Source organism: Sapajus apella, unplaced genomic scaffold (assembly GCF_009761245.1).
Source record: "Sapajus apella isolate SASKATOON/1434 unplaced genomic scaffold, GSC_monkey_1.0 scaffold13, whole genome shotgun sequence".
NCBI classification, from domain to species: Eukaryota; Metazoa; Chordata; class Mammalia; order Primates; family Cebidae; genus Sapajus; species Sapajus apella.
In genome coordinates, this window is record NW_022436953.1 from 17,804,387 (window position 1) to 17,826,137 (window position 21,751).

General features: G+C 44.2%; 1 protein-coding gene across 36 annotated transcripts in view; it reads right to left on the reverse strand.

Annotated features, from left to right (window-relative positions):
- ABLIM1 (actin binding LIM protein 1) overlaps positions 1-21,751 on the reverse strand; it is a 338,923-nt gene that overhangs the window by 73,202 nt on the left and 243,970 nt on the right. The window contains exon 1 of one of the 36 annotated variants that reach the window (XM_032281745.1): positions 19,714-19,985. The exons of 34 other annotated variants lie outside the window; for them this stretch is intronic. The gene's annotated coding sequence lies outside the window, so the exon portion shown is untranslated. Of the gene's footprint in view, positions 1-19,713; positions 20,730-21,751 lie in introns of those variants that run through there. One more of the 36 variants, XM_032281746.1, reaches the window with a different exon arrangement.

Genomic DNA, 21,751 nt, shown 5'->3' on the forward strand with positions numbered 1-21,751 from the left:
ACAAAGAAACAGACACACAATTCACATTCCAGACCTCTACATGCTGGGTGGGTGCCTGCCCTGCCCCAGGTCATCTAGATTCTTCTGTAAGGGCAGGCCTCAGAGACGTGAGCCAGCATAAGCAGGGAGTGCTATGCAAACAAGCGCCCTGCCAGCCACTCCTGCTATACCAGGGACCAGTCATAGGTGACAGGAGAGCCTGTTAGAGGAGATCTAGGGACCCTGCCATGGGTGACACTGAGACCCAAGGTCGACAGCCCAACCCACACACATCAACAGGTGACATGTGAACCCTGGGTTCCATTCTGTGCAGTCACACGGCTGCCGGAGTGATCCTCTAAGTGTTAGGCTGAGCAACCAGGGCTGATGAAAAGTCTGTATTGCACCTCAAGACAGCAGGCCTCTCTGAGTTCTGGGGTAAAGGCATCCAGGCACTCCGGGGCAAAGTCTGCTGACCTTAGTCTAAGTTAGCTGGTTCCTCTGACAACAGAAACAGAAGAAAAGCCCAGCTTCCCAGCCAAAGCAGCTGCTCTGGGCCAAGCTCCCCTCCTTGCTGCTCAGCAGTCTGGATTCAGAAACCCTTTACTGGGCCTTCCAGGCATTTAATGGAAACATCAGGCTTTGTTGCGCTTCATGACATTACAAAAATTTTTTTTCTAACTGAGTGGTACAAACGTATCACAAATTTACCCTGTGTAGGAGATGGCCCCAATGGTAAAGGAAGAAGTTTCCAGGTTAAAGAGCCCTAGGCCGAAGTCAGGAAACCTGGGTCCTAACTTGTGAAACCTTGGGCTAGGTTGATATCTCCATTTCTCAAGCTCCTTGTTTGCAGGAGGAGATGGTTACATTAGAGGACCTTTAAGATACATTCTAGCTCCAAAATTCTATGTTCCTGCAAAATAATTTAAAAATATGTATATTGGCCAGGTGCAATGGCTCATGCCTGTACAGTAATCCCAACAACTTGGGAGGTCAAGGAAGGATGATCGCTTGAGGCCAGGAGCTGGACACCAGCCTGGGCAACACAGCACAACCCTGTCACTACAAAAAGTAACTGTAAAAGATTAGCCAGGTGTGGTGGCCATGTCCTGGCTACTCAGGAGGATTGCTTGAGCCCAGGAGTTCAAGGCTGCAATCAGCCATGATCTCACCACTGCATTCCAGCCTGGGCAACAAAGTGAGACCTGGACTTTACATACCCACAAAATAGTTTTTACAAAGTAAGAAAGAGTACAGTGGGAATGGTTTAGGACCTCTTCACTGGCAGTTACTGTGAATTAAACAAGCCTTATATAGGAAAATACTGCATTGACAGAATGGTCAATGATCAAATTTTGTCCCTGAGCCCCAAACTTTTAATTGAAAGTTCTACAAACAGATGAAGACAGCAACAGTATCTGTGCTATGCCTTTCAGTTTTACTTTCATGTATCTCTCCTCACTGGATACTCACACCAGGCCATGAGACAGAAACATCAAGCAACATCACCACTCCCATGTTACAGATGAGCAAAGAGGGCACACAGTTGTCTTTAATGACTGGGAAATTTAGAATGAGAATAAATTCGTATGGAGAATGCTGAGAGGAGCTCAGGAGAGCAGGAGGAAAAGAAAACGCTAAACCCTGCACCCTGGAGCTACCCAGGCTATGACAACCAGGGTCACATAAGGAGGGAAAACTGCTTGATACGGTCAAGCGCTGATGAGGAAGCAGCATGGACAGCATGGAGAGTGCAGCGTGAGAAAGGACTCCCAGGACAAGACAGGTGCGGCACTAGCAGCCTTCAAGGTACTGGACCCTGGTCGTTGCAGTCATTCATGTCTCTGAGCAGTCAGGGTTCAGGCGGTATTTGTTGAGGCATCCGAAGAGCTCTTTGTTCCATCAATCGGTCTCCAGGCTCTTACTATCCTTCCTCCCGTGCTGTTCTTCCCTATCCTTTGAGGCTCCTCTGCTTCAGGACCTCGCTTGGACCACAAGCCACAACCTCTTCCTCCTCACACCCCCCCAAAGATGCGCATTGTGAACATCAAGCCAATTTTTATTAAATATGATATAGATCACAATACTCTGGAAAAAAAGACATGAATGTCTTCTCATTGCCTACTGAAAAAAGTTAAGCTTCCTAACCCTGGTATTCAGTACCCTCTGCAGTCTGGTCTCAATCTGCCTGTCTAGTTTAATTGCCTACCTGGTATTCACACTCTCATCCTTGCCTTGGTCATGTGGGCTCTACCTGAGCCTCAAATATGTTAACCTACCTGTATTAGTCCATTCTCACACTGCTAATAAAGGCACACCCGAGACTAGATAATTTATAAAGGAAAGAGGTTTAATGGACTCACAGTTCCACATGGTTCACATAAGGATGCCTCACAATCATGGCAGAAGATGAAGGAAGAGCCAAGGAATGTCTTACATGGTGGCCAGCAAGAGAGCTTGCGTAGGGGAACTCCCATTCATAAAACCATCAGATCATGTGAGATTTACTCACTACCACGAGAACAGCATGGGAAAGACAGACCCCCATGATTCAATGACCTCTCTCCAGGTCCCTCCTATGACATGTGAGAATTACGGGGGCTACAATTCAAGATGAGATCTGAGTGGGGACACAGCCAAACCATATCACCACCTGTGCCTTCCCATATCTTAAATTTGCTAAGAGAAGCTACTCTCAAACCTCTCCGGGCATTTCAGTCAACAGGCTAGTTTTAAAATTATAGTTGCCCAGGGCCCCTCTAGAGAAAGTGATTGCAAGGTGTAGCCCAGGTTGGAAACTTCTAGACTGATATGAGCCTTCCCCAGCTCCCCTAGACTTAGGTGTTTTCTTTGATTTGCATTTATTTCTTGACTTGAATATACATTTTTATATTCACATGAAGCATGTGCCATTTATATAATGCAATGAATTATAACTGTTGGCTACTTAACAGATTTTTCCCACTAGACTGTAATTTCTTGGGAACAAGGACATTGTCTCATTCATTTTTTCTATTTCCAGAGTCTAATGGGTGTTGAACACATATTATATATATATTTATATATATATTTACATATATATATTTATATATATATATATATATATATATATATATATATATATGTCTTTTCTTTTCTTTTCAAGATGGAGTTTCACTCTTGTCGTCCAGGCTAGAGTGCAATGGCGTGATCTTGGGTCACTGCAACCTCTGCCTCCTGGGTTCAAACTATTCTCCTGCCTCAGCCTCCCAAGTAGTTGCGATTACAGGTGCCCACCACCACACCAAGCTAATTTTTGTATTTTTAGTAGGGACGGGGTTTCACCATGTTGGCCAGGCTGGTCTCAAACTCCTGACCTCATGATCCGCCCGCCTCAGCCTCCTAAAGTGCTGGGATTACAGGTATGAGCCACTACACCTAGCTAAAATAGTCTATTTCATATAATAAAATACCAATGCTCCAAGCTTCAACTGCTACCTTCTCTAGGGACTTTTTTTTTTTCCAGACAAGGTCTCAATCCCATCACCTAGGCTGGAGTGCAGTGACGCAATCTCGGTTCACTGCAGCCTTGACTTCCTGGGCTCAGGTGATCCTTCCATCTTAGTCTCGAGTAGCTGGGACTATAGACATGCACCACCATGACCAGCTAACTTTTTGTATTTGGATTAGAGATGGGGTTTTGCCACATTGCCCAGGCTGGTCTCAAACTCCTGGGCTCAAGAGATCACCTGCCACGGTCTCCCAAAATTCTGGGATTACAGGCCGGAGCCACTGTGCCCGGCCACAGGGTCTTATCTTTTCAATCTTAGCTGAATGTGCTCCCTCTCTCCTCTGCGCTCCTACAGCATTTATTTTTTCTGCTCAGTTCATGCCTTGAACTTGTCAATATCTTTGAAGTCTCCCACTAAAGTTTAAGTTCCATTAAGATAGGGGTTGTCTTTTTATAATTGTACATTATAACTATAATTACAGAGTTAACATAGTATAAGAATGAAATGTTAAATTCTTATATATGGAATAAATTATACATCAAACTAGTATACAAAAAAAAGAAGTTTATTGCTAAGGAAAATTCTAATGTCATGGAACAATGGCAGAACAAATTTTTAGGGCAAGATATATTGCTGAACCCACAATGGAATGGATTTTATTCTACTCTAAGCAATGTTTTTCATTTAATTTTTTTTATGCCCTTCTCACCTCTTTTTTTAAAAAAAGGTTTTGCGACGGAGTCCCGATCTGTTGTCCAAGCTGAAGTGCAGTGATGTAATGTTGGCTCACTGCAATCTCCATCTCGCGGCTTCAAGTGATTCTTATGCCTCAGTCTCCTAAGCAGCTGGGACCACAGGCGTGCACCACCATATCCAGATAATTTTTGCATTTTTAGTAGAGACAGAGTTTCACCATGTTGGCCAGGCTGGTCTCGAACTCCTGACCTCAAGTGATCCTCCCATTTTGGCCTCCCAAAGTGCTGGGATTACAGGCATGAGCCACTGTATGTCTTTCTAGAAGAGTCCCATTTCCTGTCATTTTGTTCCCAGTGCATTTCTTGGCAAAGATTCACTAGAATTCTTTCAGTTTGCATCAAACGGGTCTTTGGGAGAGACTATGCTCAATTCTCAGCAGAAAAGCCAACTGTCTATATTCTCCAGTTTCCCCTTCCAGCTGCTCAAAGCATCATTAAGTTTAAAGACCTCCCTTTACTGTGGACCCAGAAGGTATCCCTCTGCAGTTCTCTCGAACTTGAACACAGTGGCATCACTTTCTCATCAACAAACAAGCTCAGGTGGACAGATGCTCTCTCAGTGTCTTCCTGGAGCAGAAAGACCTGGGTAACCCCCATCCAAGACAAGTCAATTTCCTTCTGTCCAATTGGGACAGTAAAGCTGCTTGCTACCTTCCTTGCTGTAGGCCAGTCGTGCTGAGCACAAGATGACTCAGGTGAGCTTTCCTGGGGGGAAGCTACTTACTCCAAAATTAATGAGTCTATTAAAGGCAAGAGCCTAAACAAAACGATGTTTTTTTCCTGTGCGTAAAAAGGGCTGAAATTAGCGATCTGGGGAAAGAAAATGTGTTACAATCCAATGTAATGTGCATACACTGAGTACCTCTTATGCACTAGTGACATGCTGAGTCCTCGGGGGACCAGTCTGCACAGAAGACAAAGCCTTTAGGCAGGAACCTTATTCATCTTTGCATTCTCAAAGTGTGCAAATAGTAAGTGGACAATAAACATTAACTGAGTGAAAGACCTTGCTCCTGGATCCAGGGGAAGGGACAATAGCTAACTATAATTTGAGGGGTCAGGCAGGACTTCATAGAAGATGGAACCTGTAAATTGGGATTAGAAGGATAACAGAATCCAGGCCAGGTGCAGTGGCTCATGCCTGTAATCCCAGCACTTCGGGAGGCTGAGGAAGGCAGATCACTTGAGGGTCAGGAGTTTGAGACCAGCCTGGGCAACATGATGAAACCCCATCTCCACTACAAATACAAAAATTAACCGGGTGTGGTAGCGTGTGCCCATAATCCCAGCTACTCAGGAGGCTGAGGCAGGAGACTCACTTGAACCAGGGAGGCACAGTTTGTAGTGAGCCGAGACTGTGCCACTGCACTCCAGCCTGGGCAACAGAGTGAGACTCCATCAAGGAAAGGAAAGGGAAAGGGAAGGAAAGGAAAGGGAAAGGGAAGGAAAGAAAAGGGAAAGAAGGAAACCAAGGAAGGAAGGAAGGCAGGAAGGAAGGGAAGGAAGGAAGGGAGGGAGGGAGAGAGGGAGAGTGAGGGGAAGGGGAAGGCGAAGGCGAAGGCGAAGGCAGGCAGAATTTTGCTTTTATTACTTATATGCCAAAACAGAGAGTATTTTTCCTATCACTCACAATACAGTCAAGAAGACAACCACCTGTACTCTCCATCCATTCTCTCCTTCCCCAGCAAACCAAACCAAACCAGACCCAGAAAACCTAAACCTTTGAAGAACTTAACGAGGTACTTCCTTACCTAAAGTTAGTTTTCTGTATAATTTTCCAGGTAAAACAATTTGCTGGAAATTCATTTCTTACCCCTTATACATTTAACTGATAAATGTAGAGTTTAGACAGAAAAAATTAAAAAGATACAGGGAGAAGCATATTAGTTCTACATTCAGAAATGCAGCTATCCTAGGAGAAAAAAATGTGTTTCAAATGTCCACCAGATATGCTACAATGGCAAAGAACGGGAAGAAATTAGCTTTGTTTCAGTAATGGCCAGTGTTTCTACCACCTCTTAAATCAAGAGGTGCTAGAAACATTTATGTGATAAATCATTTATCACATAAAAGAAAATAAAAAAAGAAACCCCACTGGCAAGCAACATCCGGCAGTAACAATTTCACACTCAATTTATCCTGAGCAGGTTAATATCACACTGTGGCAATTTCATCTGGTTGACATGCTTGAGTTCGTCCATTTCTAACCTATTGTAAATGACCAGCAATCAAAACCCAGCTTGGTCTGCGTGCTGGTGTGCTCAGGGTCAAGGTGAATTCACCTTGGTGGCGGGTAGGGGCAAAGGGCATCCCTCAATAGCCAGGAATGAAAGAGCCACCAAATGAATTCTAAGTACTTCCTGTCTAGCCCAGAGCTAGTAGACACAAGCAATTGATTTTTCCATGAAAGGTGCCAACATTACCAACAAATACATCTTTTGCCAGGGAGACAGCAAAGATTAGTGCCCCAGTAAATTCTTGTTGGCTGTTAAGATGTGCCATGTTTGGGTCATACTGCAAATTTCCAAGACACAGGTACTCCTGAAAACATCAGCGAAGCCTACAAAGTTTTCACATGACCCCATCACTCAGTGACCATCTCAAGGAGTAACTGTGTCTCTTCTGTAGGCTCCACAAGCATCTCTTTTTGGATCTACAGATTAGTTATCTCAGGTAAGTTTCTCTACTGCTGCTCACCTAACACTCACAGAATAAAATAGCTGCTTTCCAATACTAGCTAGAAGCAAACATAATTAAGTGAAATGAGGCCGAGTGTGGTGGTTCACTTCTGTAATTCTAGCACGTTGGAAGGCTGAGGTGGGAGGATCACTTGAATGGGGGAAAGAGGGGAAAGACTGCAGAGAGCTAAGATCCCACCACTGCACTCCAGCTGGGTGACAAAGAGTGGCTGTCTTAAAAAGTAAATAAATAAAGTGAAACGAGCATTCCAAATTATCTGCTGTTTTTTTGTAATTTCTGCAGTCATTCCTCTGAATTAATTGTTTTTGTGAGACAGGGTCTTACTCTGCAGCCCAGGCTAGAATGCAGTGGCATGATCACAGCTCACTGCAGCCTTGACCACCCGGGCTCAAGTGGCCCTACCACCTCAGCCTCCAGAGTAGCTGGGACTACAGATACATGCAGCACCACATTGGGCTAATTAAAAAAAATTTTTTTGTAGAGACAGGGTCTCCCTATGTTTCCCAGGCTGCTCTGAAGCTCCTGGGCTCAAGTGATCCTCCCGCCTTGATCTCCCAATGTGTTGGGATTACAGACATGGCCACCACTCCCGACCGGAATTAACTTTTATAGTTGAAATAAAACTGTCTTTTCTTACACACTGCCTGAAAACTTTGAAAAGGTACTCAAAGTAGAGGAAGCAGGCTTCCTACAGGCCATTTAGCAGAGGTTAAGACTATTTCCACACTACCGTGATTCCTTTTGGAAGTTTAAAAGTTTCAGATTGAAAACTAAAAAAGAAATGAAAAGTGCCTGTCATTGAGACCTACTCACCATGGTGTCCTTGGAGACTAAAGATTAAATTACTAGTGCAGTCACCATGAGCTTCCGCCTGAATGCAAATGCATTGACTTTTCAGAGAAATGAAAAATCTAACACAGCTTCTAAGGAGATCTCCCAGAACCTGAAAGTGGTTTAGTCCAGGTTAATACAGCAGGGGGTGGGTAAGAAGGAGCGTGTGCATAAAATCACATTAAAGCTGAGTCAAGATGAGGGTCATTTAAAAGTGACACGTGACTGCAATGCTGCATTCAAATTAGGTGAGTTAGTTCTGAGATTCACACAAATTGGACTAGCTACACTGAGCTCACAATTCCCCCAGAGGCCATGTCAAGGCTACCCTGCTTTTGGTGTGGGTGGGGTGGAATCTTTCCCCAAATCCAGACGTGGAAGCTGCCATTCCCTCCCGTGACCCTGTCCCTGGCCACGGTGAATGGTCCAGAGCTGGGCAGGTGACACTTCAATGGAATCTTTCTGCGACACTTCAGGATGTGAGCTGGGAGTAGGAGAGTCCTTTCCACCGTGGCTGAGAGTCCCTGAGCTGCAGCCCTATGCTTTTCACACAGAGTGAGTTCGTGAGTGTGAATGACACACACAGATAACAGACAGAGCTGACGGGATGCTAATGGCATGTGGGAAGCAGAAAAGTTCCTTTTTAAAGCTTCCTTTCTTGTTAAAGAATAAGTGTGCCAATAACTTTGTGAAGCCCTATCCTGTGTAGCTGTTAAACATGCCATGCTTACAGGCACGTAGTACATTCTATGTCCTTGTACTTTAACCAAGATGTCTGTGCTGGACGTGCTCACAGGCATGTCCCAGCTCCCCACTGCTTTTACCTGTGTAGAAAAGTTTTAAGTTATTAGCCAATCGGGTTTTAGTTTAAATTGTGAGGTCTGGCTCCACCCAATGGAGATCAGACATAGCAGTAAGGATGACCCCATATGCATAAGAGATAAATTTGCGTGTTTTCATTTGTTCGTTGTATTCTTGTGGCAAGATGGCTAACAAGAGTATACTTCCTGCAGTCCAGGAAGTAAAAATCTCAAAAAACAAAAAGCTGTGTTCATAGCATGACAAAAAACTTGGAATTTTTAGGATTTCACAGAATTTGCCTCATAATCAACGTGATGTTGAACCTAAAGTTTGTCTGTCTGCAACCTTCATCGTCATGCAAATCTTTTATTAGCTCGTCACCTGTAGGTGGTGCTGTGCTGGAGTGAGGCTGAAACAAAACCCCCTTTAGAAACACGGTCACACTGGACAGGCTAACCCAGATCTGCCTGGATATGCCTACTAGATACAGGAGACCATGTTAGGCAAACAAGACATTATCTGTGTCTGCTGGTAGTTATTCACACACATACTGTCTTTTGGTATTTGGTATGTTTTCTTAGTGTACCGTAAAGGATTCTACCACTATGCGGCCATTCAAAAGAATGTCATTATCCTATAGGCATCAACACTGAGCTACTGCTAAGTGCAGGAAACTGTAGAACACCATGCAGAAAATGGTCCTATTTGTATAAAAGAATACATACCCTCCCACAGGCATCTATGCAGAGGAAACAGGAGAAAAGCAAGATACAGACCTCTACATCCTATATGACAAAACGTACATGATCGAACCCCATATTTGTAAGTATCTGCATGCCAGTGACACTACAGACCCAACTCTCAACAATAGCTACCTATGGGAATGGGTTTTAACTAATGTGAGCTTATTAAATAAGTAACTGAAAAAGTACACGTATTTGTACTTCTCTGAACCACGTGCAGTGGGCCAGATAGAACGTATTTTCAGCTTTGTGGACTAGGCTGTCTCTGTCTCAGCGACTCAAGGCTGGTGTGGGCTAAAGCAGACCTAGAGACTATGCAAATGAACAGACACGGTTCTGTTCTAACAAAACTAAAGGAGTAAGTGGAGGATGTTTACTTTTTACCTGACACCAAGATTGGCAGCCCATAGGCAAAACCTGGCCCATTATCTGGGTTTTTTTTTTTTTTTTTTTTGGTAAATAAAGCTTTTTTGGAACAGAACCGTGTCTGTTCATTTGCATAGTCTCTAGGTCTGCTTTAGCCCACACCAGCCTTGAGTCGCTGAGACAGAGACAGCCTAGTCCACAAAGCTGAAAATACGTTCTATCTGGCCCATTGCACGTGGTTCAGAGAAGTACAAATACGTGTACTTTTTATCAGTTAGCCATGTATTTATTTACAATGAGCTCACATTACTTAAAAAAAACTCGTAGAAGTTGTCTGCTCAGACAGCAGCAGGGAATCCCTGGACAATCATCAACAATCTTCCTAGAAGCAGGTGGGAACTCGGGAGTTTTTAGGATGAGAGAAGAAAAGCTCCATAAGCACGGGAAAGGGAAGTTGTTTAACAACAAAGAGAAGTGAAATAAAGGTTTGCGCAAGAAGCTTTTGAATGCCTACTCAGTCCCCACACACCTTGCCTCCCTGTAATGGCTTTAATATTCCAAAAGACTTCAGAGGACAGCTTTGATTTGTACGAGAAGCAGAGAAGTAGTTCGAGGGGCAGCTTGGGGGAGGTGCGGAGGAGAGAGAAAGCACTGAGCAGCTCCGAGGTCTACTTCTGCCGTGCTAACCAATGGGCTGTGCGCTCCTAGGAAAATCACTTAGGTTTTCTGGGTCTCAGTGTCCTCAATTCTCAGAGGGTTAGACTAGATTAAATCTATGGAACTTTCCTGCTAATGATATTTCTGGGAGCCCTGAGCAGGTATCACCTTGAACACAGAAAAAGACACAGAGAAGACATCTTTCTGGTTGGTGCAAAGCCAGGCCTGGGAACCGGCCGGCCAGGTTGCAGCCTTTTTTCCCCGCCTAGCACATGTTGGGTGTGAGCAAGGGCAGATTAGGCAAGGCTCCAATTATCCCTCGGCTGGGAGCGGCAAGTGTGAACAATGAATCAGTCAGAAACTCGTTTCCAATATTCTCATCACACAGACAGTTAGATTGCAAAACACAAGACATATTTATTAGTGAGTATATCCAAAGCCATCAGGCCACTTAAGAAGTTGTATTAGAAGGGCAAAAATCCCTCCGATCTTGCACAGGGATGGTTAAAGCATTCTCAGGGGTCTGTGCTCTTTGTGATGGATGGAGGAACTGAATGACACATCAGGGTTTGCCCACAGATCCCTCATACATGCCAGGGCTAAGCGCTTCTCACTGGTCCTACCCCCAATGCTGAGGGCCTTTTGAGTTTTTGACAACCACAAATAACCTGTGGGTACTACCACCCTGCTTAGCTCAACTCCAACCCAGGAAAAAAGGAATCACCTGCGTTGCCCCCAAACCTGGGTGAAACTGGATTATATACCAAGGAAAGCTTTGACGGACCAGCCTGGCAAGGCTGCAGCCTCTGCCCTGTTAGAGCTGTCATCAGGACTTGTCGTGTGCTGGAAAATTCAAGCTGTAAGACAATGAGGGACTCCATCCCTAGAGGCCAGCAGAGGCTTCAGGCTTGTCCCTGATGACTCCCACTGCAGGGGACATACCCTCAGATGCTGACACCATTGGGCGGGGCCACAGTCAACAATTTCCACCTCAATGCTCGATAGACAGAAGTCTTAATCATTTTAGAACTGGCTCCATGGAATCAGAGCTCCAAGTCAGCTTAGAGTATTACATTTATATGTTGACAAGGGCTTCTGATCTTGGCTTTCTGCCTCTGCAATGGAACATCCTGGGGCCAACCAAACTCACAAACACTGGTGTCAAGGCAAGTGATGAGCAGCACTTGGTTATATTAAAAATGTAGAACCTGACAGGTTTAGTCTTTTCTGCTTGAAATTTCTACCTATGGCCGTCATGGTGGTCTTCTCGGTGTAAGTTTCATGTTCTAAGGGAAATCAGACCATGCCATCGTGGGAGCTAAAGAAAGGAGAGCTCATTCCCAGGGCTGCCAATTGGAACCCTGGGTTAAAGTATACCCATGTGGGCTGGGCGCAGTGGCTCACGCCTGTAATTCCAAGACTTTGGGAGGCCAAGGTGGGCAGATCACAAAGTCAGGAGTTTGAGACCAGCCTGACCAACATGGTGAAACCTGTCTCTACTAAAAATAAAAAAATTAGCCTGGCATGGAGGCACACACCTGTAATCCCAGCTACTCGGGAGGCTGAGGCAGGAGAATTGCTTGAACCTGGGAGGTAGAGGTTGCAGTGAACCTGACTGCACCATTGCACTCCAGTGTGGGTGACAGAGCGAGACTCTGTCCCCCCCCCCAAAAAAGGATACCCATATGACTCAGCAGCTGCTGAATTTTTTACTAATAGATTTATTTACATAAGAAGAATGAGTGAGTTTAAGCAATCAATGAAGTCCCATCAGTTTAAAAAAAAAAAAAAAAGTATCCTAGGCTGGGTGTGGTAGCTCATTCCTGTAATCCCAGCACTTCAGGAGGCCAAGGCAGTAGGATCACTTGAGGTCAGGAGTTAAAGACCAGTCTGGGCAACATGGTGATATCCTCTTTCTAAAAAAAAATAAAAAAGCTTAGCTGGGCATGATGGCTCGCATCTGTAAAACCAGAAACTCATGAGACTGAGGGAGGGGAATCTCTGGTGCCCAGGAGTTTGACGCTGCAGTAAGTTATGACTGCCACTATGCTCCAGCCTGGGCAACAGAGCGAGGCCCTGTTTCTAAAAAAAAAAAAAACAATAAGTGACTTAAGATACAGCAGCTAGTTATCCTTACTTAGAGATGTCACTGGATTATGAACCAATCAGCTCATGTTCATGTTTATAATATTACAAATAGTATAAATAGTATGTATAGGCTCAAATAATGAGGATGAGAAGGGAGGAGGTGAGGTCTTAGGTTTCACTCATTTGGCAAAAGCCTGTGATGAACCTGTGAGTCAGCACTGGGCACCTGATAAGGAGGAAAGAAAGGCCATATAACCTGTGCTTCCAAGCAGCGTTCTATTCAATTTCTGGCCCTGAAGTAATCATCTGCATGCCTTTGAGCAAGCTGCTCTGGGCCTCAGTTTACTTATTTGCAAAACAAAGATGAGTGATACTCAAGCCACAGAGCTGGTGAAAGGACCTCCATGAAGTATGTTTATAAAGTACTAAGGCAGTAAGAACAAAGAAAAACTACAACCATAACCACCTTTACTACATATTCCTATCCTCAAGAACTTAATATGCAGAGCTTAGCAAACAGGTGACCATAACTGGATAAGATGGTTAGTGTAATGTACAAAGCAGAGCCCTGGGAATGAGCAAGTGTGAGTCTTTCTTGTGCCCGAAACTGCAGAGGCTTAAGGTGCGACCTTTGGGGGAGGGGACCTTCATCAAAGAGGAAACAAACCCTGCTGCTTTTATTAGTCGCCAAGTCTGGAATGTTTTTAGCAAATATGTGTTTGTGTCCTCCTCAGCATTGCTGGTTCACACTGAGGCCATTTGTGAACCAGCAATGCTGAGGTGACTCTCCAAGGTGACTGACTTGGGGAGTCAGAGAGGAATCACAGGAAAGGAGCTCTTAGACTTAAAAGAGAGTAGAAATTTACTCAGCAGTCAACCCCCCTCCCTTCCCTGCTCCTTCTCTCCTTCCTTTCCCTCTCCTTTTCCCTCCCACACATCCATCCTTCTATCCATCCACTCATTCTTTTATTGGACGTCAACCTTCTATCAGATGATATTTTAGTTTTGGGGCTGTGACAGTCCCTGTCATAAGCGTACATTCTTGAAATAAGTGACAGATAACAGACATGGATGCAAGCATATAAAAATTCCAGATGGTGGCGAGCCGGGGTGGAGAGTGCCATGATGAACATAAAATAGAACCAGGGCAGAGAAGATGGCCTAGCGGCTGAGCAGGTGGAATCAACTTTAGCTAGGTGATCAGAGGAGACCTCTCCAGGGCAAAACAGGTAGGCTGAACAACGAGAAGGAAGCCGAGATCTGGGGGAAGAATGTTCCAGGCTCAGGGGGTAGTGAGTGTAAACCACAGAGATGGGCAGTGCCTGTGCTTGAGGGGCAGAAAGAAGGCCCGCCGGGCTGGAATGAAAGAGGTAGGTAGACGCAGTAACCAGGAACTTAATCTCAGAGGGCTGTGTAAGCCAGGAGAAGACTTTTCAACAGGTTTTCAAAATTCCAAGGTTTAAAGCTACCTGCCCAGGTAGGTTCTCTGAGCAGCACTGCCTGATTCCCCATAGGACACATAGAGCAACAAGGGCCATTTTTTCACTCCTGGTCATAAGCTCTGTCTTTAAACTGGATAATTTTCTTAAGAGAATACCTTGCCTTTGTGTCAGGCCCTATGGATAGGATGCTCTTTTTTTTTTTTTTTTTTTTTTTTTTAAATAGAGACGGGGTTTCACCATATTGGTCAGGCTTGTCTTGAACTCCTAACCTTGTGATCCGCCTGCCTCGGCCTCCCAAAGTGCTGGGATTACAGGCATGAGCCACTGTGCCTGGCCTAGTATGCTCTTTCGTATTGAAACCAGGAAGCAGCATTAATCTGTGGAGTTTATAGTAACAGCAGAAATTTAATTTCTGGGCCTTATGAAGGCCCCAATTCTATAACCCACAGACTCACTTTTCCTGCATCCTTCAAAGAGTTTTCTGGAGGCCCCTAAGATATTAAAAGTCCAGTCAAGTACATTTTCTCCCTATGCTTTAAAACTCTTTACAAAACACAAAGGAAACCTGGAAATCCACCCCACCCCCCACTTATTCCCTAAACTTGATTATACAAGAGCCAGTATCTTCTTTCATCTGTTGCCAGACCAGATACATTTGGCATCCTAAACAAGTTGCCAAAACAAAGCAGAAAGCTCAGCTTAAACTCTGTTAGCAGATGTTCTCAACTTCACAAAACACATTCTCTATCTTTTCAAGTATGTTTATTTGGACAAGGTATACGGATATGAGCACGGATGCAAGGAACCAGCTGTACAGAACCAACACAATCTAGTATAAGTTATTATTCAGCAGTAAGGAAAGATAAAAGCAGTCTTAAGTGTAAACAAGTATTTTTGCTTCATCTAATGTTTATGAGCAATAAATGGCCTCAGTGTGAACCAGCAATGCTGAGGAGGACACAAACACGTATTTGCTAAAAACATTCCAGGCTTGGCGACTAATAAAAGCAGCACGGTTTGTTTCCTCTTTGATGAAGGTCCCCTCCCCCAAAGGCCGTACCTTAAGCCTCTGCAGTTTAAGGCACAAAAAAGGCTCACACTTGCTCATTCCCAGGGCTCTGCTTAGAAACATGGGGGAGGCCAGGCACAGCGGCTCACGTCTGTAATCCCAGCACTTTGAGAGGCTGAGGTGGGCAGATCACTTGAGATCAGGAGTTTGAGACCAGCCTGGCCAACATGGTGAAACCCCATCTCTACTAAAATTATAGAAGATTAGCCAAGCATGGTGGCACACACCCGTAATCCCACCTACTCGGGAGGCTGAGGCAGGAGAATCGTTTGAACCCAGGAAGCGGAGCTTGCAGTGATCTGAGATTGCGCCACTGCACTCCAGCCTAGGTGACAAAGCAATACTCCGACTCAATCAATCAGTCAATCAATCAATCAAAAGCAAACATAGAGCTGGGGTTGGTTTGTGAACCAAAGCAAGAAATGAGAGGATCTTTGGCTTCTCTGTCTCACTACAGCACGTTTACATTCTGCACAGTCCAGGAGAGTTCCAGTGTCAAGACATCTGCCCCATCTGCACCCCCACTGCCCTGATAACCTGCTTCAGAGAACCAGGTAGGTTCTCTGGGCAGCACCGCCTGATTCCTCATGGGACACATAGAGCAACAAGGGCCATTTTTTCACTCCTGGTCATAAGCTCTTTCTTTAAACTGGATGATTTTCTTGAAAGGTAGTGAATACCTTGCCTTTACGTCAGACCCTACGGGTAGCACGCTCTTTCTTATTGAAACCATGAAGCAGTATTAATTTGTGGAGTTTATAGTAAGAGCAGAAATTTAATTTCTGGACCTTATGAGGCCCCAGTTCTACAACCCACAGACCCACTTTTCCTGCATCCTTCAGAGAGTTTTCTGGCAGCCCCTAAGACATTAAAACCTGCTTAGATGGGGACTGGATTTGTCCTCCTGGAAAAAATATAGAAAACGGGCTACGTGGACACAGGCTGCAGACATGTGAGCTTGCTGATCAAGCTCTTGGGTGGTCTTTCCATAGAAATTATTGACATTCATTTGTCTGTTCATCAGCGACTGAGCAAGCAGTATGAGCAAGCACCGTGCTACATCCTGGGGGCAGACGGACCTAAAATGCTCACATTTGCTGCACTCATGTATCTTTAGTCTACTAAATGGGAGGGGAGAGGGTGAATTTTAATGTGAAATACAGTGAGGTAGACCGAAAATCACCTGTGACCAGGGACTTCATCCCCCTTTCCATTTCATGACAGATTGTGGTTCATGGTGGACCGAAGGAATGTGTATAATGGAGAGATGAAAGAAACATACATTTGCTAAGAAAACACCACTACCTCTAACGCCAGCTTCTGTCACGGCCACCTGAAGTCAACATCCCACTGGGTGGTTGGGCTGTGCAGGAGTGCCTGCTCCCAGGAATGCCTCCTCAGTGGTCCCAGCACTGTTAACTGATCTTCTCAGGCAGTGTCTCAACACAGCAACACAGCAGTCCTTGAATCCAACCCCCCATTCCCAGGATGTGATTTCAAACAAAAGTTTCTCTTCGAAGAATCAGTATGTCAGTGCGTTCAGTTTCCCTGTTCTTTATTCTCCATTTTAAAGTTTATTGCCCCTAGTTTCAGTAAACAAGCTTCCTGCCAGCTCTAATCAGTAGTTCACATCTGTTCCCCTGATCACCTGCCCTGTCCTGAGTCACCCCCAATCACCTGCTCCATCCTGAGCCACCCCTGGTCAACTGCTCTGACCTGAGTCACCTTTAGTCACCTGTTCCCTAATGGTCTTTCCGGCCAAAACTGCTCACCCCACCACTCTTGCTCATACCCCTGCTCTCTTTAAAACAGCCAATCAGAATTAGTTTAGACCGTACAGTTCAACCTTAGCCAATAGGGGAATGACAAAAAACAACAACAACAACAAAAAAAAAAAAACAGTAGAGGCGACCTGCCTCAGGGATAAGAACCCCTTCCCCTCCCTTGTTCAGGTGTGCTCTCACCATTGCTCCATCCACAAGACGCACCCTTCTATGAACTAAATTACCTTGCTGACAAAATTTATGTTCAAGTGCTATTTCTTTTGCGGCACCGAAAATTTATTTCTAACATTAATAACAAAGAAATGTTACTTAGAGACCACATGGTGTGTGTCACATTGGTATCTCCAAGTGGAGGTAAATGCAAGATTGCTTTGAAATCAAAAGCAGAAACCACAGTTCTCTCATAACATTATGGGTCAGTCCAGCTCTGTCACCAAGAATAAAACTCCAATAAGTCAACGTGTTTCCCTATCTGTTCAGCCAATGCCAACCACTGCCTCTACCCTCCCTGGGCTTGAGAGTCTCTTCTATGGAGTGGTGCATCTCATCTGGTTTGGGTAGTGGTCGTAGCTCCTGAAGTCACAGTGCTCAGTACAATGTACTATATTCTTGGAGAAACACCAAGAAAAAGAGGCATACACAGCTTCATGCATTTTGTAATCTGTGAAACTTTGAGAGCAAACAAACAGCAGCATAATGCTAAAGGTGTAGGAAAATTTTTAAATGGAAAAAATCCCAGCCATTGACTTCATTGTTATCTGTAAATTGGAAAAAGGCTGTGACTCTTCTATTGCACTCACAAAACAAGGCCTAATTCCTAAAAAAAAAAAAAATCAGAACAGTTTGACACCCACTGGTACAGAGAGGGGAGAAAAAAAGAAATGAAAGCATTCACTTACAGATTCCAGAAGAAAAAAACTAACAGGCATGGCCAGATGTACTGAAACAAAACAAAACAAAAACTCTGTATTTACAGAAGGGATAAGTAACTATTTGCTTTATAAAATGGATCACTATATAAGCTTCTTTTTAAAAAAAGAAAAAATAGTATATCCCCAGAATGCAATTAAGAAAGAATTCAATTGAGAGAAGTTTGACTTCTATAGCACTGTATAAAATAAGTCTCTCAAGGGCACAGAAGGAAAAAGGGGCAGAAGAATGTATATCCACAGCAGTCCTTGAATCTGACCCCCCACTCCCAAGATGTGATTTCAAACAAAACCCAAACAAAATAAAAACCAAATAGTCAGGCCAAAACACTTGTCCTGCCACTGTTCCTTGGACCCCGCCAGACCTCCCTGGGACTCTAGCCTCCTCTCATAGCCCCTTCCTCCTCACTGGCAGCAGTAGGCCCCAAGGTGGTTTCTCTCTAGCAGTGGTTCTCTCCCAGGGGTAGTTTTACCTACAGGGAACATTTAACAGTGTCTGAAGATAGTTCTGGTGGTTACGGCTGGAGAGGGAGTGCTACTGTCACCTGGTGTGTAGACTGAGGATGCTACTAGACATCCCATAGATAGTCTCCTACAACAAGCTATGATCCCATCCAAATGTAGATAATGCTGAGGTTGAGAAACCCTGGTCTACAGGAGGCAAAATCATGACCATCCCTCCAGAAAGGCAGGTTGCAAGAACCAAGCAGTTCATTTTTCTGTCCTTTTAGATGAGGTATTATTTAGTGGAAGAGAAAAACCTGCAAACTTCTGTTATCATGATAAAATATTCCCTGGGCCTGCGGGGTAAGCCACTGGTACAAGGATTAGACTCATTGACACATGAAAATGCTTAGGCAACCCCCTTGAAAACACTGGTCAAAACATTCATTCTAAGTGTTATAAGGGATGCTTGGCAAGGCCTCAAGCTTAGTCCTACAAAGTCTTCTCAAAAGTAATTTATACCAATGAGCCGTGGCAAATTCACCTATTTTATAAGTACACAATGACTCAACAAGCCTTTTCATCCATTTATAGAATGGCAACAATTATATTTTAATGAGTTATTTTCACTTACTTGTCAGAACCTGTTTAGGTAATCTAAATAACTTCACATCCTCTTAACATTCCTCATGGGGCTGTCTCAGAGAAAACAGGCTCAATTTTCTTTTAAATCTCCAATCTCAGTTAAGTGACAAATGAGGCTGCTATAGCGACCACACTCCTGCTGGGTTATGGCCAAACTCACTTTTTTTTTCCTTTCCAACACCATAAATCTATTTCTTTCACAGATGAGATAACTTTCTCGTCCATTTCTTCCTTAATGCTAATGCAGCACATTTTAAAACATTTTTTTCCAAAACAGTCTTTACAGCATGGTTTGATTAATAGCTAGGTTTTTAGGAAAACTATTTTCAATATAAAGGCCAGAATCTCTAGATTTCCTTTATTGCATATCAAAGGTGGAAAGGGAGGCAATTGCCAAGCTCTTTCAACCTAGAGCTGCAATAAAATATGAATACCCAAACGCTTGCTTCCTTATTTTCATTCATCGGGAATTTCTTAAAGAAAAAAAAAAAAAAACAACTCATAAATTTACAGTAACAGCTAAATCTACGCAATCCCCCATGCCCCTTCCACCACCAAATCCCACAAACAGGACTCAAATGTAAATTTCACAGAGCTCTAGGAACCACAGACAAAACAAAACAAACCCAAAGTCTGGAAACCACAGTCTCCTTTCAATCTTGGGGGAGGCAGCCTAAAAAAACATAAACCTTGTTTAAAAGGTCAACGCACTACACTTCTCAGTGAAATAAATAACTAGCCTTTCCTGTTCTTCAGTCTAGTTCTGTATCGATGAACAAAAGCTCCTGTCGTTTCTTTTGTATCATCAGGAAAACAAAAAGTTTACATAAATGTATTTTCAGGGCAATGAAAGTGACTTCTGTGTCCAGTATCCGGCCACCACATTTGGAGGATCCAAGTGGCCTCCAACCTCACAAAGGAAGCCCGAAATCTCACATCTGCCTTGCAAAGCAAAGGACATAGGTCACCTTGTGCAATGCCCGCTTTACCTTAGGCCAGGGTTCCTTTTCTTCTAATTCTGTTCCTTGGCTGTGCTGAGCAGAGGACTCCTCCAGTTTTCCAGTTCAGAACACGGCCCGGAGGGCTTTGGAGATGCCAGACCTCAGCCCGACAGACGGAGGCTCCCGCCCGCCTGGGTTACAAACCAGGCTTCTCTCTGAAGCTCGGCTAAGGCAATGTGCATCCCTCTAGAGACGCACTCCGGAAACCAGCCCCGTGTGCGGCGGGCAGGCACTCTCTCTCACGCCTCGTCTCCTCGCTTAACTTACGAGTTCAACACACCAACAACCACAATGGGCCAGTCCATGTTCCCAAAAAAGGAGGGGAGTAGATTTACTTTCGTTCTTTTTTTAAATGCAGGTGGGAAAGTACCATTTCTTCGAATTCACTCACTATTGTCTGCATTGTGAAACTGACAGTGATTGTCCCTGAGGCAGAAGCTTGCACTGAAGCCAGATTCTTAGGCTTTTTAAGTTTCTTTCTCGGATTTGAGATGATGGAAAGGTGCACAGCCGAGCGCAGGCATCACGTAGCCTGCAGCCTCCTCACTCAAGTTACTGCTTTTGAGGTACATATAAGGAACCCCTTATGCAAAAGTATAACAAAACCGAGTTAAACTTTTTATTCCCCTTTGTTACTTCGGAATTTCCATATTACTCTGCAGTATTGTTTGAGAGAAATATGGTTGAAAAAAAAACTCTGTTACCAAAATTTCTTGATTCATATTTTTGGTATATTTTGTATTGTGTGTATTATTTTTAATTGCAGCAAGAAATTATTGGCTGCCTACTATGTTTCAGGCATTTACACCCACTGCCTCATTTTCAACTAAACCATCCCTGCAGAAGTCTCAGGCGAGCCAGTGGCTGAGGAGAGGCTGCAGGCTCTCTGCGCATGTGAACAGAGCAGAGGAACTGGAAGTTCCTACAGTGATAACACAGCCCTCTACTGTTTCTCAGGATGAGGGAAAAAGTCTGTAGCAACCAGTCTTTTTACTTGAGACAGGATCTCTGTCACCCATGCAGGAGTACAGTGGCATGATCATGGCGCAATCATAGCTCACTGCAACCTCCAACTCCTAGGTTCAAGCAATTGTCCCACTTCAGCCTCCTGAGTAGCTGGGATTACAGGTGCAAGCCACCATGCCCAGCTAATGTTTAAATTTTTTGTGGAGATGGGATGTTGCTATGTTGCCCAGGCTGGTCTCGAATTCCTCACGTCAAGTGATCCTCCTGCCCCAGCCTCCCAAGGTGCTAGGATTATAGGTGGGAGCCACCCTGCCCTGCCACTCTTGTCATTTTTAACAAGACTAGGATGATTTAGGAAAATTTTCATGGAGATTATTTGCCCATCAAGATCAGGAAATAAAAAGACCCTTTTATATAGACATGCAGAATCTCTCTAATCTGGTTTGGAAGAAATCCCAAACATTGCTGAGAAAATGTAAGGTTATAGCAATGAAACTGTGTTTCTAAAATGAAGAGGAAGCGATTAGCTGATACATTAGAATAATTACGGGGTCTGACTAAATTTCCAGTGCATTTTTCTTCTGAGGAGTCAAAAACCTCCATTGATCTGTCCTTTCCACACCTGTATAGGGCCAGATCCTCAAAGTGCATCTGTGGGCCTCCCTGTACCAGAATCACCCAGAGGAGGGGTATTTGTTCATATGCAGATTCCCAGGCCTCCTGAATTAGATTCTCGGGCATGAGGCTTGAGAATCCATACTTTATTATTTTTTAAAAGGATGAATAACTTCATTTTTATCGTGGTAAGAACACAACAGGAAATGTACTGTCCTAAATTTTTAAGTACACAATACAGTATTGTTAATGATAGGCACCATATTGTGCTGGGAATCCATACTTCAAAAAAGATATGGCTGGGCACAGTGACCCACGCCTGTAATCCAAGCACTTTGGGAGGCCGAGGTGGGTGGATCGCAAAGTCAGGAGTTCGAGACCAGCCTGGCCAATATAGTGAAATCCTGTCTCTACTAAAAATTTAAAAATTAGCTGGGCATGGTGG